Source organism: Mixophyes fleayi, chromosome 2 (assembly GCF_038048845.1).
Source record: "Mixophyes fleayi isolate aMixFle1 chromosome 2, aMixFle1.hap1, whole genome shotgun sequence".
In the NCBI taxonomy this organism is placed as follows: domain Eukaryota; kingdom Metazoa; phylum Chordata; class Amphibia; order Anura; family Limnodynastidae; genus Mixophyes; species Mixophyes fleayi.
Window position 1 is genome coordinate 141833502 of NC_134403.1, and position 16436 is coordinate 141849937.

A 16436-nucleotide genomic window follows, 5' to 3' on the forward strand; every position below is an offset into this window, starting at 1 on the left:
TTTATTTTAGCAATCTACAGGATATCTTACTTTGTATTAGCAGTGTTTTATTTTACAGCAGTCCCCACCTTGATCTATGTTTACATTACTATATACATAACTGTACAGAATATATACATAACATCACTAATCAATCATAATAAATGGGTTATCAACAGATATAAAGTGGAAATTTAGAAGTGGCGGTAGGAAAATTGTAATGGGAATTTAAGTAAAAGGAATTTTATAGTTTCACAATGAAGGCAGTAGGAGAAGTGGCATACATGCCAATATATATATAGCCTCACTTCAACCACTGGTTATAGCTATGAAAAGTATAAGTCCCATGTAAAAGAAGGTGGAAACAGAAACAGTACTGAGTGTATAGTGTACACATTTTCCAGACATAGTTTACAGATACAGATGGTTAGCAAAAATAATTATATCACACATTTATGCAAATGGAAATACAAGTCTATAAAAGTTTTTAAGTTTGAAACAGTAGGCTCCCACTAAACCATAATAAGCCTGGACCTCTGCAAATGCAATTGGTTCCCCCACCACCACTCCTCCCCCCCCTCACTCCCTTTTCAGAACTGTTACTGGCTGTAAGTTTATTGTTCTATGTCAGTGTTTCTCAAATCCAGTCCTTAGGACCCACTAACGGTGCAAGATTTCCAGGTGACCAGTGAAATAATTATACCACCTGCTACACTTTGTTAGTCAATAATGAATACACCTGTGCTCCAGCAAGGAGATATGGAAAACATGTACTGCTAGGGGGTCCTGAGGACTGGAGTTGAGAAAAACTGTTCTATGCGTTTCTCGTCTGCATCAGTCAGGGGAGCTCCTGCTGGCTCATTTACACTGAAAACATTGTGGCATCTTTAGATGACGTCAATGAAGCAACAGGTGAATGGAGCAGGGCAGCAATAAACATCAAGGTGGATTGCATGGTCTGTGCCCCACCGCTCGTTAAGAATGGGGTGGGGCACTCAGGTATCTCTCCTGTACCCTGGTGGGTTAATGTGACTTTGCATCTAATCGTGGCACAATTATTTTAAGACACCCTTACTGTACTCGGTCTACTCTTGTCCGACCGTGATCCACCTCTCTAGGCATATGCCAAAATACCCAAAAATGTATATTCAGAATATGTATACACATTTTTGGTGCCCATGTGCAATAAGCAAATAAAGCAAATGTATGTCCACTATGCCCCTAAATCTACAGCAACAGAAAGTAGTAAATAGTAACTTTGCATCATTCTGCAAAAATATCCTATAACATACACAGCATTGGTATATTTCTAACATTTAATAAGAAAGTGTATTGTTTGTTTGTTAAAAATAATATATTTTTTTTGCTGAAAACATGTTTATTTGGAAATCAAGCCTAGTTTTACCAATCGTTTTCAATGCCACTTGTCAGAAGCCATATCATTTGTACCTGCTATGGTACAACTAGCCACTTCTGATTGGCTGATTGCAAAATCACCTTTGAAAGTGATAAGTGCTTTCTGCATTGATTGTTAAAAAAACAGTGGTGAAGTGGTCAACTGGAAGCTCTTGTCTGTAGTATTGTATTGAATCATCCATGTTGAACTGTATTATATACACCGATCAACTACAACATTGAAATCATTGACAAGTGAAGTGAATAACATTGATTATCTTGTTACAATGGAACCTGTCAAGGTATGATATATTTTAGGCAGCAAGTTATCAGTCACTTCTTGCAGTTGATGTGTTGGAAGCAGCAAAAACGGGTAAGCGTATGGGTCTAAGCAACTATGACAAAATCCAAATTGTGAAGGCTAGACGACTGGGTCAGAAAATCTCCAAAACTGTAGGTCTTGTGAGGTGTTCCTGGTATTCAGTGGCTAATACCTACCAATAGTGGTCCAAGGAAGGACAACTGGTGAACCAGCGACAGGGTCATGGGTGTCTGAAGCTCATTGATGAGCACGGAGAGCGAAGGCTAGCCCATCGGGTCCAAACTCACCAAAAGAGCTACTGTAGCACAAATTACTGAAAAAGTTAATGCTGGCTATGATAGAAATGTGAAAGAACACACAGTGCATCATAGCTAGCTTCATATTGGGCTGCCTAGTTACAGACTTGTCAGAGTGCCCATTCTGACCCCTATTCACTGTCAAAAGCACCCACAATGGACACATGAGCACCATAGAGCAATGGAAGAAGGTGGCCTTGTCTGATAAATCACATTTTCTTTTACACCACATAGAAAGCTGGATGCGTGTTGGTCAATTTCCTGGGAGAAAGATGGCATCAAAATGCACTATAAAAAATAAACAAGCTGGCAGAAGTAGTGTGATGTTCTGGGCAATGTGGATGTTACGTTGACACGTACCACCTACCTAAACATTGTTGCAGGTCAAGTACACGCCTATTTGGCAATGGTATTCCCTGATGGCAGTGACCTCTTTAAGGAGAATGCCCACTGTCACACTGCAAAAAATGTTCAGGAATGGTTTGAGGAACATGACAGAGTTAGTCTAATTTTACTATGTGCTTAAAAAAGTTACACTTATTTTTACATACTTTCATAATATCCATATAAAATTGCCACTGGAATCATTCATTTGTATTAATCATTATATTAATACGTGGCAATACAGTTAGCATTGCTGCCTTACAGCACTGGGGTCATGAGTTTAGACTAGGGCCCAATCTGTGCAAAGTTTGTATGTTATCCATATGTTTCTGTGGGTTTCCTCTAACAGTTGAAACACACACTGACTGGCTAATTGGCTATCAAAATGTACTCTAGATTATGTGCCTAGTGGGGATTTAGAATGAAAGCTCCAATGGGGCAGGAACCGATGTGAATGATTACATATTTGTGCTGCATAATATAATATTTGCTATATAAATAAACAATAATAATGCAATGTTACATTGAATTCTTATTTGAATTCTTGTTTTCTTTGTGGTGGCCCACAAATCTATGTCTGTATGCAATAAAGCACAGTGCTTCCATCTGTAAAATACAGCTGTACTATAAAATGGTCTTAAGTAACTAATTTGCAACAGGATAACCTCACATCCTGGTAATAGCTGCTGATGGGAGTTTCATTATGATAAAGTATTGTGTGCATAATTGTACCATTTATTTCAAACTCTAATCAAAATATTTGACATGGAAACAATCGTTGAGCATACGGACGATGGGAAATGAAGGCCTTAAATAAAAAAAATAATTAGCAATTAAGGAAGGTCAAACTCTTAAAATCATTAAGAAGGAAGCTGTACAATTATATATAGAAAGAAAATGAATGCATAATGAACCACTAAGGAAGACTTATTTGGTTTATAAGAAAGGATTAATCTAATTATTATGTTCTATTAAGATTAAGAATTTGCAATTTGTTTTGCCATGTTACTGTGCCATAAATATACATTTAAATTGTGTGCGAGTCCTAGTTGCTTCTAGCTAGACTTATAATGAAAAATTATATTAAGAATAAATAAAACATGGAAAAGGCTGTTATAACATAACACTGGATTTTATATTCATTATATTGCATATAGTATATTTATAGAATGAAACATATATCTGTATATGTAACAAAATCATTGAAATGCAGTAAATTGTCATTCTAGGAGATCCCATATCTATATCTATGTATCTACAGTATATCTATATAAACAATTATATTTAAGTGTTATTGTTTCTTCTCCCAAGATCCATCACCCCATATGCACCTTCTCCTCAACTCACCTACCCACCCTCAGTTCTTTCTCTCCCATTACAGAGAACAGGGTCTTCATTATCCTTTCTTCCATTGCATCTCTGACCCTCAATTCCTCAGCTTCTTCCACCTCAATGCTTGCCTGCACCTGGCTCATCTGTTCAATCTGTCTCTCTGTACTCACACCTTCCCTCCTGCCTTCAAACATGTGCTCATCTCTCCTTTCCTCAGAAAACCACCTCTTTCCCTTCCTTTCTCTTCTACTACTAACCAATTTGTCTCCTTCCCTTTACTTTCAAACTAAATGAGCGGCTTGTGCACAACTGCCTGATCCTCTTTCTCACCACACACTCACTTCTCAACCCTCTGCAATCAGATTTCTGTACACTCCACTCCACCGAGACTGCCTAAAGTGACCAATGGCTAAAGTCATAGGGTACTTTCTACCTATTCAGCTTTCTAAACCTTTCTTGAATACAGCTGACCACCTCTTTTCCTGGACACCCTACACTCCTTTGGGATTTGCAGCATAATTTCATAACTTTGACTCCTGCCTTTCTAAAATCTCCTGCAGTGTCTGCTTCTAGAACATCCTTCCCAATCCCCTAACTGTTAGGGTCCCTTGAGGATCTGTTTTCAGCTCTCTACTTTTCTCACTTTATACCTCTTCTCTCTGTGAAATAATGTACTTCTGTGGCCCCCTTACCACCTCTATGTAGACAAGACCCAAATCTATCTCTCCCCCCTGACCTCTCTCCTTCTCTTTTATCTAATGTGCCCAGCTGCCTCTCAGGCATTTCCACTTGGATGTACAAAAAGCACTGAAAGCTCAACATATTCAAAATGAGGTCTTACGGAAATACTCATATTTATACAATGGGGATTTCCCATGGCTTGAACTCAGGGCTTTGGTTTAAGCTGTAGGAAATGCCCATGTTATAAATATGACTAATGCCAGAAGACATCATTTTGCGGCAGAGCTCTTAGGAACTAGTCTCGCATCATCTATCAGTGTTTTTTTTATCTTGTCAAGGATCCATGGATTCATTACACAGGGTAAATGAGGGTAGTGTAGGGGTATTTTTATTTCAGTTAAAAGTCTTTTAATTAATGCATGTGTGTTCTATTTACATTTTTCCTTGGTGCATTACAGGACCCTGTGGACCCTGAATGCCAGGGAATGCTGGCACTTGTGGTTCTCCAAGTGCCAGCATGCCCTGGCAGCCAAGGGTATGCTGGTGCTTGTAGTACTACAAGCATCAGCATACCAAGACGCTTAATGGCAGCCTGGGCATGGTGGGGCCTGTAGTTCACCGGGGGCAAAAGGCTTCTTTTACCATGAAAACATTATTATTACCCCACAACCATTGCCCAGGGATGTGAAAATGACCCTAGTGCTATCAGCACAGGGCTAGGTACACCTATGAGGGGTCTGCATTTTTTTTTTTTCTCAGCCATTCTCCCTAGGGAATCCAGCCGCTGACAATTATTTTGTATATTTGCAAAAAAAACTGCTTTTTTTTTTTTGTAGAAATACCATTATACTGAGGTGTAAACGTAATTAGTAAAGAACTTAGAATACAGGTTTGGTCTAAATCTGCAGCTTAGATGTTGCTTTATATTTGACCCTTTCATACTTTAATGGCCAGACTAAATTTCACATTTAGATCGTGTTCTGTTTTCACCAGGAACAACTTTTTTTCATTTCATATTTTACCTTGATAAATTTTATATTCTTTTTCAAGGGCTCTAATATAGCTTATATCTTTTTTTTAGTATAGTCGTGTAAATATATTTTTTATTTTCTGAACATTCTATAAGTAAAACCAAGCAAATGTGGAAAACACACACTTTGCATGATTCTTCCTGTTACTTTCACACAACTAATGAAACCCAAAAAAATTGCAACAAAATATAATTGATTATAGAAGGCAGCAGACCCAAATAATTTATGCAGGGGCTAAACTACCAAAGGTAGTTGTGTCCCTGTATAAATTATACATATTTGGGTAATATCTTAGAGCTCCATCATTTTAGGGATGCCTAAAACGCAGAGGGCCTGATTAATCTTCAAACATAAGTCTCTTTGCATGCTGTATCTTGCATGAAACGGACATTACGCCAAGGAATGGAACTGCATGCAATTTATGTCCAAACAGAAATGGCACTTATTATTAATGCCTACAACTTGAAGGGCGGAATGTTGGAGGAAAGGTGAGAATGAATATAGGTAATGTAAGGGTGTGGCGAGGGTTGTGCCAACACAAATGTGATTGAGTAAAGTCCTGGGTTTCTCTTAAGTTAGTGTTTTTAGCCATATCATTTGCACCAGCTACAGAGCAGATGTAAGTGTGGACTGATAGTGTTGACTAACACCATATCGTCCTTTTTTTAAAAACTATATGTATGCGTGCCACCCACAAGCCCAGAACATGTGTTTGCAAGGAAAAGAAATTATAAAAATGGATTTTATGTACAGTACGCTTTGAGAACATGCTGAATTATTTATTTAATGTAAAAAATATATATATTTTTTAAAAAAAACACATTTTTATTAATGATTATAGAATTATGAGTTGGTAATTTGTTTTCTAATAATTTTTTATTTGCATGCATTCCGAAGAGCCTTGTTATTGCATATATGCACATGACTACCCTGAGTGTTCTGCCTATTAACATACGACAAATACTGTTTAGGCAGAGTGTACTTATACCCAGATTCAAAAGTGTAGCGGTATCACAGGCAACGTGGATTCTGACATTATCTTCCTCTGATTACTGCTCCCCTGCTTGTCTCACAAAATGTATGAAATGGAGAGGTGGGGCATTCTGCTTGATGGTGAGAGTACCTAGTAACCTTTCACTGGCCCTAACTTTACACAATCTCCAACAAAGTTATACTGTAGGTCCAAAAACATCGGAGATGTACATAGTTCATTTTTTTTTATTTACCTGGAAAACAGGGGGTCAGTGATGACTGAGTTAGAGGTTTGGCAACTTTTTCATGAATTTGTGCACTCTTCATTCTGTGGAACATGCACGTTTTTACTTTTCTTTCTTTTAACCATGGGCGCATTAGGACCTCTTCCAGGACACTCCTACACCTTATCATTTCAATCTCATTTTTAAATAGTGATCTAATGCTATATGGCATGCTACTACAACCTCATGTAAGTTGTAATTCCACATTGGGAATACAGCACCCTAGTTGCTAACTGTTATTTACTGATTTTTCTACTGTCACCGGGGACTGCCTATAAAAAGCATGATGGAAGAAAAAAAGGGCACATCCACTGATGAAAACATAGCTTTATGCCCTGTTGCACTATGCTCCATATCTAAAGTAATATGGGATTTAATTTTAAAACATTATATATACATTTATATGTAAAAGTTCTCATAGTTTGAAAGAACATGAGATGTTCAGCTATTGCAGCCGCAGGCTAAAGAATATCGGCATAGAAAAATTCCTTCCAAGTGATAACAGCTTTTTCTCAAATATTTACAGTTCTGATCAGCTTAGGACATTTTTACCTTATATATTGTATATGTGTATCCAGTGGCTGAAATGGAAATTTAGAAGTACTGGCATGGAAATTTAGAAATGGCAGTATGAAAAATGTAAGTGAATGAAATTCACTTACATTTGATTTTGCAATCCAAGAAGTAGGAGATGTGGCAGTATGGCATACCTCCTTATACCGGACCATTTCAACCATTGTAAATATTATAACTGTTGAATACAATTGACAGGAGGGCTCAAGTAAAAGATAAAGAGATAATGGGGAAGACATGGCAGACAATTTAAACTATACTGAATAGGGTCCGATCTACGATTTGTCTTCATATCTGCATCTATTTTGTCTACCTTGTGTGTCCCTTCTCCTCGTATACCCTGTTTTCCTGGCTGTACTGCACCATGGAGCACTGTTTTCAAATCAATGACATTAATAATAGCAATGGTGCGTTCTGCAAGCATAGTAACACTGTGCTCTCTTACAATCTCGATGTTCCCAAGGAAGACCAGATTTTGAAGGATAAAAGATGAAACTGGAAATGGGGTGTGGTCTAATTGGGCATTCTATAGGCGGATTGAGGTATTGTTTCCGGTCTGCTTCATTAATACGGCTGCCTCTTAACAAAAAATAGAAAAATGTCTGTGAGTGTCAAGCACACACAGATTTTAAGCAAAATTTCTTTGTGTTTGATTGTGGGTGCGCAAATCAGGGGAAGGCATGTGTGTTTTTAATTGTAAATGGGAATAGGATGGGTGGATCTGTGCATTGTTTGAGTGGATATTTTTACCACTTTCAAATTTGGATTATTGTAAGTTAACTCCTTCATTGATAGTAGGTTAACATTGTTTTACATTCTGTAAAATTAACACAAAGAGGGCACTTCAGAGTGCATTTTAATAGACAACTCAAAAGATTTTGGAATTAATGTACAGGGTGATTCAAAAGTCGCAGTACACCCTTTTATTTCAAAAACTCTACAGGAAATTGGGAAACCTGAATACTCCAGTAAGGTATGGGTGACATGGTCAATCTTTTACGGTATGTACCAAACATGGGCGCTATCTTGAAATCGGCCAATCGGCCCAATTCCTGTACAGTTTTTGAAATAAAAGGGTGTACTGCGACTTTTGAATCACCCTGTATGTACCAGAAGAGAATAACATCAACACATATCAGTAAAATTCCAACAGGAAAGACACCAGAAATGCTTCTTTGATATGATATGATGCCACAAGAGGTGCTGCAAAGCTTGAGTTGTGTTAGACCATGCCTCTTACGCATTTCATCACAAGAACTTCACCAAAGGGCATTCCCAGCACCTGACACATACACCTTTTTATAGTATACAAAACATGTTCTTTCAAACTATGAAGTCAGCATGAGTGAATGACTTTCTCCAGAGCCGTTCTGCAATGAGGTAGCATCTTTGAAGATAGCAAGTAAGTTTTGAGTGCCACGGTTGTGGTGGAGACTGACAAAGCTTGATGGTGACAGCTGGGGCGACAGACAAAAGTGCAGTTAGAATGTTGTGATTATAGAAGGAGACAGCCCCATTGGGGCAAGAAATTGTGGTGATGTGGCGAGGAGTGAGACCAGGGATGAGGAGAACGTGGTAGAATCAATGGTGTCATGATTACACCTGGTGAGAGTAACCTTAGGAGATGGGGAAGGTGAGAGGGGTGGAGAGATGCTAAAAGAGAAAAGTTGGTGGTCAGAGAAAGGAAAAGTGAATTGATGAGGTTGGAGACAGTACCGAGGTGTGAACTGATCAGACCAAGGGAGTGGCCACTGCCGTGGGAAGGAGAGGAGGTACACTGAGAGAGACCACATGAGGAGGAGAGGGAGAGAAGTTTGAAAGCAGCAGGGTCTGAGGGATTGTCTATAGGGACATTTAAGTCCCCTAAGGTGAGGAAGGGAAGGTCAGAGGAGAGTAAGTGATGGAGCCAGGTGGCGAAGTGATCAAGGAAGTGAGAGACTAGAGGATGGTAGAAAATGGAACAAGGAAATGGGTTCAATGGAAGAGGTGGATGGAGTGAACCTAAATGAGGAGAAATAGAGGAAAGGTTCAGGCGAAAGAACCCAGAAAGAGCAGCAGGGCAATAGAAGTATGCCAAAGCTACCACCTTGCCAGTCCCCAGGTCTGGGTGTGTGGGAGAAGCCCCCAAAGAAAGAGCAGCTGGAGAGGTTGTGTCCTCAGGTGATAGCCAAGTTTCAGTGATGGCAAGCAGGTTGAAATATCTAGAGATAACGAGATCATGGATAGCGGTCAGTTTGTTACAGGGTGACCTGGCATTCCAGAGACCACAGGACAGAGGAAGAGAGGGACGGCGAGATATGTGGATGTGGGAGTTGTGGTTGCTGGACTGCAAAGGTGTGTGGGGTATTGAGTGAGAAGCATGACAGGGAGAGAGGATTGAAACTGTACGAGAAGCATAACTAGGAGGGGATCAGTCTTTGAGCAGGGGACAGTGTGGAGGTGAGAAAGAGGTAAGGAGGAGTGGAAATGGGGCTTATTTGAGGGGTTATGAACAAGAGAGGGAGAGGTAGAAGTAGTGATGCAAAGGGTTTTCTGGGGGGAAGGAGGGGGTAGGTAGGAACAGAATGAAGCTGAGAGAAAGGCAGCAAAGGGGACGGGAGGGAAAGGGAGTGAGGGGGGAATAGGAGGATAGAGGGAAAGAAGCGGAGGAGGCAGTTAGTCAGATCAGTGGAACAGAAGCATACGAGAGAAGAGAGGAAGGGTATGGGAAGGCAAGGGGTATAGAAAGGTTGGACAAGGGAAATAGAGGGATAGAGGGAGAGAATAGATGGGAGAGAAAAATAATAATATTAGAGATAAGTGTGAAATAGACAATTGAAAGTATGACAGAAAGAAAGGATAGTGAGAGGTTAGAAGTGAGGTGAGGATATGGTGAGAACAGGAAAGGTGAGTGAAGTGAGAGTCTGCAGAGGTAGTAAGACAGAAAAGAAAAAGAAACATTTTAAAAGGATCAGAATGGAAATGGGAAGTAGTTAGGATAGATATAAGGGATGGGTGAGCAAAAAAACAGTTAATAAGACACTGACATTAGGCAGGAGTGGAGAGGGATTATATAGCATTAGGTATAGTGGAAGGAGCACTGAGGTGGATTGGTATGATAGCTGGATAAGGGGAAGCTTGGGAGACAGCTAAAGATTCAGGGTAAGTGAAGAAGCAAGTCTGGTTAGAAGGTGGTAATACATGCAACAACATAAGTGAAAGCAACAAGTCATATTAAGACTGCAGCTGTAAGAATTAAGATTGAGAAACAGATCAGCAGGGAGTGTCTAGGCAGTGCAGGTGCATGAGGTGGAGTATATCAGAGCTCACAGATGATTGCTGAATGTTGTCCTCATGTAGCAGTGTTTCCAAGTAAAATGTTCCCCTCCTGTTCTCCTCTTGTTCAATTCTTTTATAAATCTTACTATGCTATCTAAATTTGTCAATACGCTTGTAACAAATACACATATAGAGCAAATCAACACTGGCTAACACAGCCTCTATCTATTGATTAAGTAGGGTTACAGAGCCATGTGATCACTCTCTAATATTAACCCCCACTAAACACACGCACACTACAAAGATAGTAGTCTATCTGAACTGTCTGTTTAACATAATTCTTGCACTTCACTAATAAAAATATATATTATTTATACATTCCATAATTATATACATTCAATATTTATATACATTTATCTTCGGGACCGCCTCAGCCGCAAGTCTCAGGCAGTCCCCTTTACCGCAGGGTTGTGCAAAGTGAGGGTTCCAGTCCCACCTAACTGCATTTTCAGGTCACCTACAGGCCCTGTCCCAAAGCGGCACAGGCACCTCAGGCTCCAAACATCACCGGCCTTCCGGCATCAGATCAAGGGGATATGCCCATTCAGATCATACTGAATCAACTGTACTAGGTCAGATACTACACTTGACCTTAGCTAAAAGGGCAAATTTACATTAACATTTTAATCTCAAACTTGACATTAGTATGTAGATATACATGGTAACTGTCATATAAATCAGAGTCCCCTTGTTTGATTCACAAGGGTACAAATCTGCCTTACTCCATTGACAATGCCATTTTGACTTGCAGCATTTAACATTGTGCCATCTCAGCATCATTTAAATGTCTACTAATGGCACTGTCTGTCGTTGAGGTCTTGTGTCCACTCTTGTCTTAATGAAGAATAGAGTGATTTTGGGCTATCTTTATCGTGCTGATTCCTATATTGCTAGATTGCTAAACATAAAAAAGTCTAAACAATTAATGTCAGGCAGAGCCTACTTACAAATCACATTTAAATTGTCTTAAATCATACAAAAGTAAACATATAAAATATATAATGGCATTTTATTCTGTATAATTACAGATTAACATAGTAAGCTGATTCAGAGAAATACAATTAATGCATAGTAAAATGCTGTTTGTACGATTTTCTTGTATGTGGGTTATCAGGACAATCACATTGGAGGCTCCAGAAATAGTCAGCCATTATGTGTCTGTCCCATCTGCCTTGATGCCTTTTGCTCCATCACCTTAATATTGTGATGAAACCTCTCCCCTTGTTCCTTACCAAAATCACCAAGATTATTCTGAAATCTGTTTAAGTGGCTATGGAGAAAGTTTTTCTTTATGATCATATTATTACCCACACTTTTAATGTTTGTGAGCATGTTTTGTACCAGTTCTTCATAATTGTCTACTTCGTGGTTACCCAAGAAGTTGTTGACAACTAAGACATAACTGTACCAGGCAGAAGCTTCAACATGATTCATGAATTGTGTGAAATTAGAATCCTTGATAGGTTTACGAATTTGAAGGCCATCAAAGATTCCAGCTTTTAGTTTTTCCATACTTAGTCCAGGGAACGATCTACAAATGCATTTGAAGCAATCAACATCTTTGTCCAAGGCCTTAACAAATTGTTTCTTTAGTCCCAGCTTGATAAGGAATGGTGGTAGTGGATTAGTGGTTAGCACTTCTGCCTCACAGCACTGGGGTTTTAGTTTGATTCCCGACCATGGCCTTACCTGTGTGGAGTTTGTATGTTCTCCCCATGTTTGTGTGGGTTTCCTCCGGGTGCTCCGGTTTCCTCCCACACTCCAAAAACCTACTGGTAGGTTAATTGGCTGCTATTAAATTGCCCTTAGTCTGTGTGTGTGTGTGTGTGTGTGTGTGTGTGTATATTAGGGGATTTAGATTGCAAGCTCCAATTGAGCAGGGACTGATGTGAATGAGTTCTCTGTACAGCGCTGCCGAATTAGTGGCGCTATATAAATAGATATTGATGATATATATAAAGTTCCCTTGTTTGATTAACAAAATCAGCGCTATGGTACAGAACTACCTTATTTATAGCACATAAGTAAAACAAAGTATTTGAATGTTCCGTTCTTAGCAAATGATCAATGCTCTTCTCATAGAGAAGTACATAGTACTAGTCTTTGAAGTTTTTTAGTATGGGTGCAGGCCACATTCATCTGTCATCATCATTTATTTATATACTGTCAACAAATTAAGTAAAACAAAGTATTTGAATGCTCAGTTCTTGGCTACCGATGAATGCTCTGCCATTGAGAAGTGCATAGTACTAGACTTTTAACTTTTGTACTATGGATGCAGACTATGGACACTTTATAATTTGGTATCTACTTGTCTAAATATCTACTGATGCCTCTGCCCATCTAATGAAATCTGATTCTGACTGCCTCTTCACCCTCCATGATGCATAATGTGCAACGTTCCAAGTTTAGTGTGCGTGTACTATAACATTTTTATCTATTGCACCTTACACTAATTTTTTTTTTTCGTTGTTCAATTTATCTAATGCTTTAGAATAATCATGACCATTCTATTGTTTTCTCTGTCTCTCTTTCACCCTAATGCTAATTTCAGAGTAGAGCACTTTAGCTAACATCTTCCCTACATGTTGTCTGATCTAAAATGGCACTTGAGAAAACGATGGAGGGCTATATACTGTATAGTAGGCATTGATCCAAAACTATTGTGAGTTTTGCATTGATATTTACCCAAAAATTACATTTTGAAATCCGAAATTGGTATGACTCAATTTCACTCGGATCCACAAATCTCAGATTTGTCTGATTTCTCCGAATCTGAACCGCTCATTTCTGTTAATATTAACATATTGAAGAGAATTTGTAATAATCACAATCATATATGATAGGTATAAAGTATCCACTCACCAGGCTTATTTGCAGCTAAGCACAAAATATTTTTGTTTACGTAATTTCACTTAATTTTGCACTATAAAGCCAGTTACCTACTGACAATAAAAGGCATTACTTTTCTCAACACCAGTGCAAATGGTTGTGGCGATGGAATCTATTGGTCCAAATGAACCCATTTCTCCTTCTGTTTACACCTGCAGTCAGTAACAATGGTGGCATTGCAGCATATTTTAGATCCACAATGAAACTAGCCCTATGGGACACACAAATATACATATCTTAAAGATATGTTTACCTCAAAATCAGACACATCTCTTAGAGGCATGGGTGACTTGCATATTCATGCCCTTACGGTGTGCACAATGTACGGGTAAATGTTTGAGATGTGATATTTTCAAAATATGCAGATTGTGAGTATGCACAATGCAACAAATTTTACATAAGTATTTTTACATGACCAAATGGACTTATGTTCATCTCTAAATCAGGCAATTTATTCATAGACATATGTTGATTTTTTTTTTTTTTATACCATGAACAATGGAAGTAAAATAAAAAATAATTTTCAAGAAAATTGCTGTTTTTTTTCTCAACTAAATCTTTTAATTATGATTATACTATAGTATCACATGACAAGATGTGCAGTAAATGAGCACTGTCTGAGATTTTGCCAACTGCCTAATTAAACATTCTCCCCAACATCTATGATCCTGATGATTTCAAACAACTTGCTTAACATAGTTGAGCTTTACAACACTACAGTCTCGAGTCTCCGATACCACAAACAAACTTGAAACCGACGTGCGTTTCGCTGGTGCTTAGCTTTTTCACGGCAAACATGAAAAAGCTAAGCACCGGCGAAATGCGCCTCAGTTTCACTGACTGTACCTGAACAATGTCCAATTTATTTTAAGAGCAACAGCTTACAAAACTAGCCCAAATAACTAGATGATCAGCACCTTAATTAAAACCACCAGTTAGGCAGAGCATTTATCCGTACCATATTTGTTGACATTTTGATAAGGTCTTGCCAATGATTCACTAGTGTGATTTACAAATAGACAAGATCGGTTATCTTGGGTAGCAGTTATACCCCTGCAATAAGGACCAAACTATCAGCCTTGTAACTGGATAATCAGGACTTTTAGCCAGGCAGAGAATTTGTCAGCACTAAGAACAATGACATCCTGGCAAGGGTTACTTACCTCTCACAAGCGATACATATGCTCTCTAACAACATATCGCTTTGATTCTCATCTTCTCTAGCAGATGATTAGTGCTATAATAGAAACTTATAATCTGACAGAGGACTGATTAGTTACCTTCTGGTAATACACATGTTACTTGCCACATTTTTGTAGGCAATTGTAGCAAAGCAGATAATAAGCAACATTATTTACAGCATAGATACGCTTAATCTGGGCTTTTGAAATTTACTATACCTAACTGTCTATCTTATACAGTAGGCGATTTAGATCCAAGACGTGGATCGGAGCTACTCAAACACATAATTCAGGGGCATATATTTATGTAGTGAGATATATATGTATAAATACCTTGTATATTAGGTGATACTCACTTGTTTAATTAACCAATCCCCTATACAATATGTGATATAGAGACCATTTGGGTGCATTCAGTCTTTTTATTCACTATTTTCTATCACTTATACACTTGTTTGTTTTTTATATTTAGCTGCAATTTTATTGGATATTTTAATTCTTTGACAATAAAGGTTAAGTCTAATTAATTTTAATAACCTTCTAACACTATTCAATTAATTATTCATTGTGTAGTGAGTAGTACATCCTGTTTAAACAACCCTCCTCTTTTCTTTCTTCTCTTTAACCTTGTACTCTGATTGCCCTGACTTTTGGCTTTGTTATTTGTATATCCCTGCTCGCTGCTAGCCCTGACCCTTTGGCATGTCCCTGATTTCTCTGGCTACTGTGGACCCCTGACCCCGGCCTGCTTCTGACCATCCTCTCCTGTGTTGGCTACGACCGCCTATCTATCTGTTGTGTCAATGTATATAAGCTTCCACTACACTAAAAGTTAAGATCTGGTGGCATCCAAGTACCTTGGAGCGCAACAAGCTCTATGGGAAAGGTGACTGCTTTAGGTGAAGACCTCTGTTACCTGTTCAGGAAGCTTATGTCAATAACCGCTAGATGTAACACCAAGCAGAGATGTCTACTTTCTTTTGCTTTTTTTGTGATTCCAACAGAATTCCTTGCAATGGTAGTCAGAAATATGTACTTTATAACTTGACTGCAGTTTGTCTTGAAAATCTAGGGGTGGCAAGAGGATGTCAAACTTAGCAGAACTCCAGTAATGGACCAGCTTAAGAGCAAGGTGGAGCACTAGCCATGCCTACTGGTTGAATTAATATAATAAAAAATGACATTCCTACCTAGTTTTTATATGACCTTGGTCATTCTTCCCACTAGCTACCACATTTATTGTTATACTTAATTCGCTCTATATTCACATCATTCACTTGAGTCAGCAGCCAACCCAAACCAAAAAAATTGAAAGTCTCTGTGCCCAAAACATGCAAAATTATTATCTTGTAGCCCAATTCCTGCACCTAGCATAAGGGCCAAGGCAATTGGCGGGAATGTAGAGGTGTCACTGGACCTACCCCTGCTAGTATTACTAGTTATTGGCGCCTTCCTCCTGGTGATACTGACAACCCCAGTTAATTTCTTCATAACACAACAATACTTACCCAGCTGTTTAAAGCTTGGTAAATGTGCATGCTGTTGACTTCACATAGCAGAGTATTTCCCAACACTTCCCTGTGGTTTAATAAGGCCCTGTCAAAGTGTTATGGTTTAAACTGTATATAAGTCTGGATAAAATAGGGTGCGACACAAATAAAGACTTATTTGACAATGAGATATTGTTATCATAACAGTAATCACAATCTAAAGTAAATATGCCCAACCAACTACTCTTCAGGTTTTTATAGCTTCTCCATGCTGCGCACATGCAATGGATCTGGGAGGGATCCGAA

At 38.7% G+C, this 16436-nt stretch overlaps 1 protein-coding gene across 3 annotated transcripts in view; it reads right to left on the reverse strand.

The window, feature by feature from the left end:
* Positions 1-16436, reverse strand: part of GABRG3 (gamma-aminobutyric acid type A receptor subunit gamma3) — a 515770-nt gene that overhangs the window by 33623 nt on the left and 465711 nt on the right. The window lies entirely within an intron of this gene.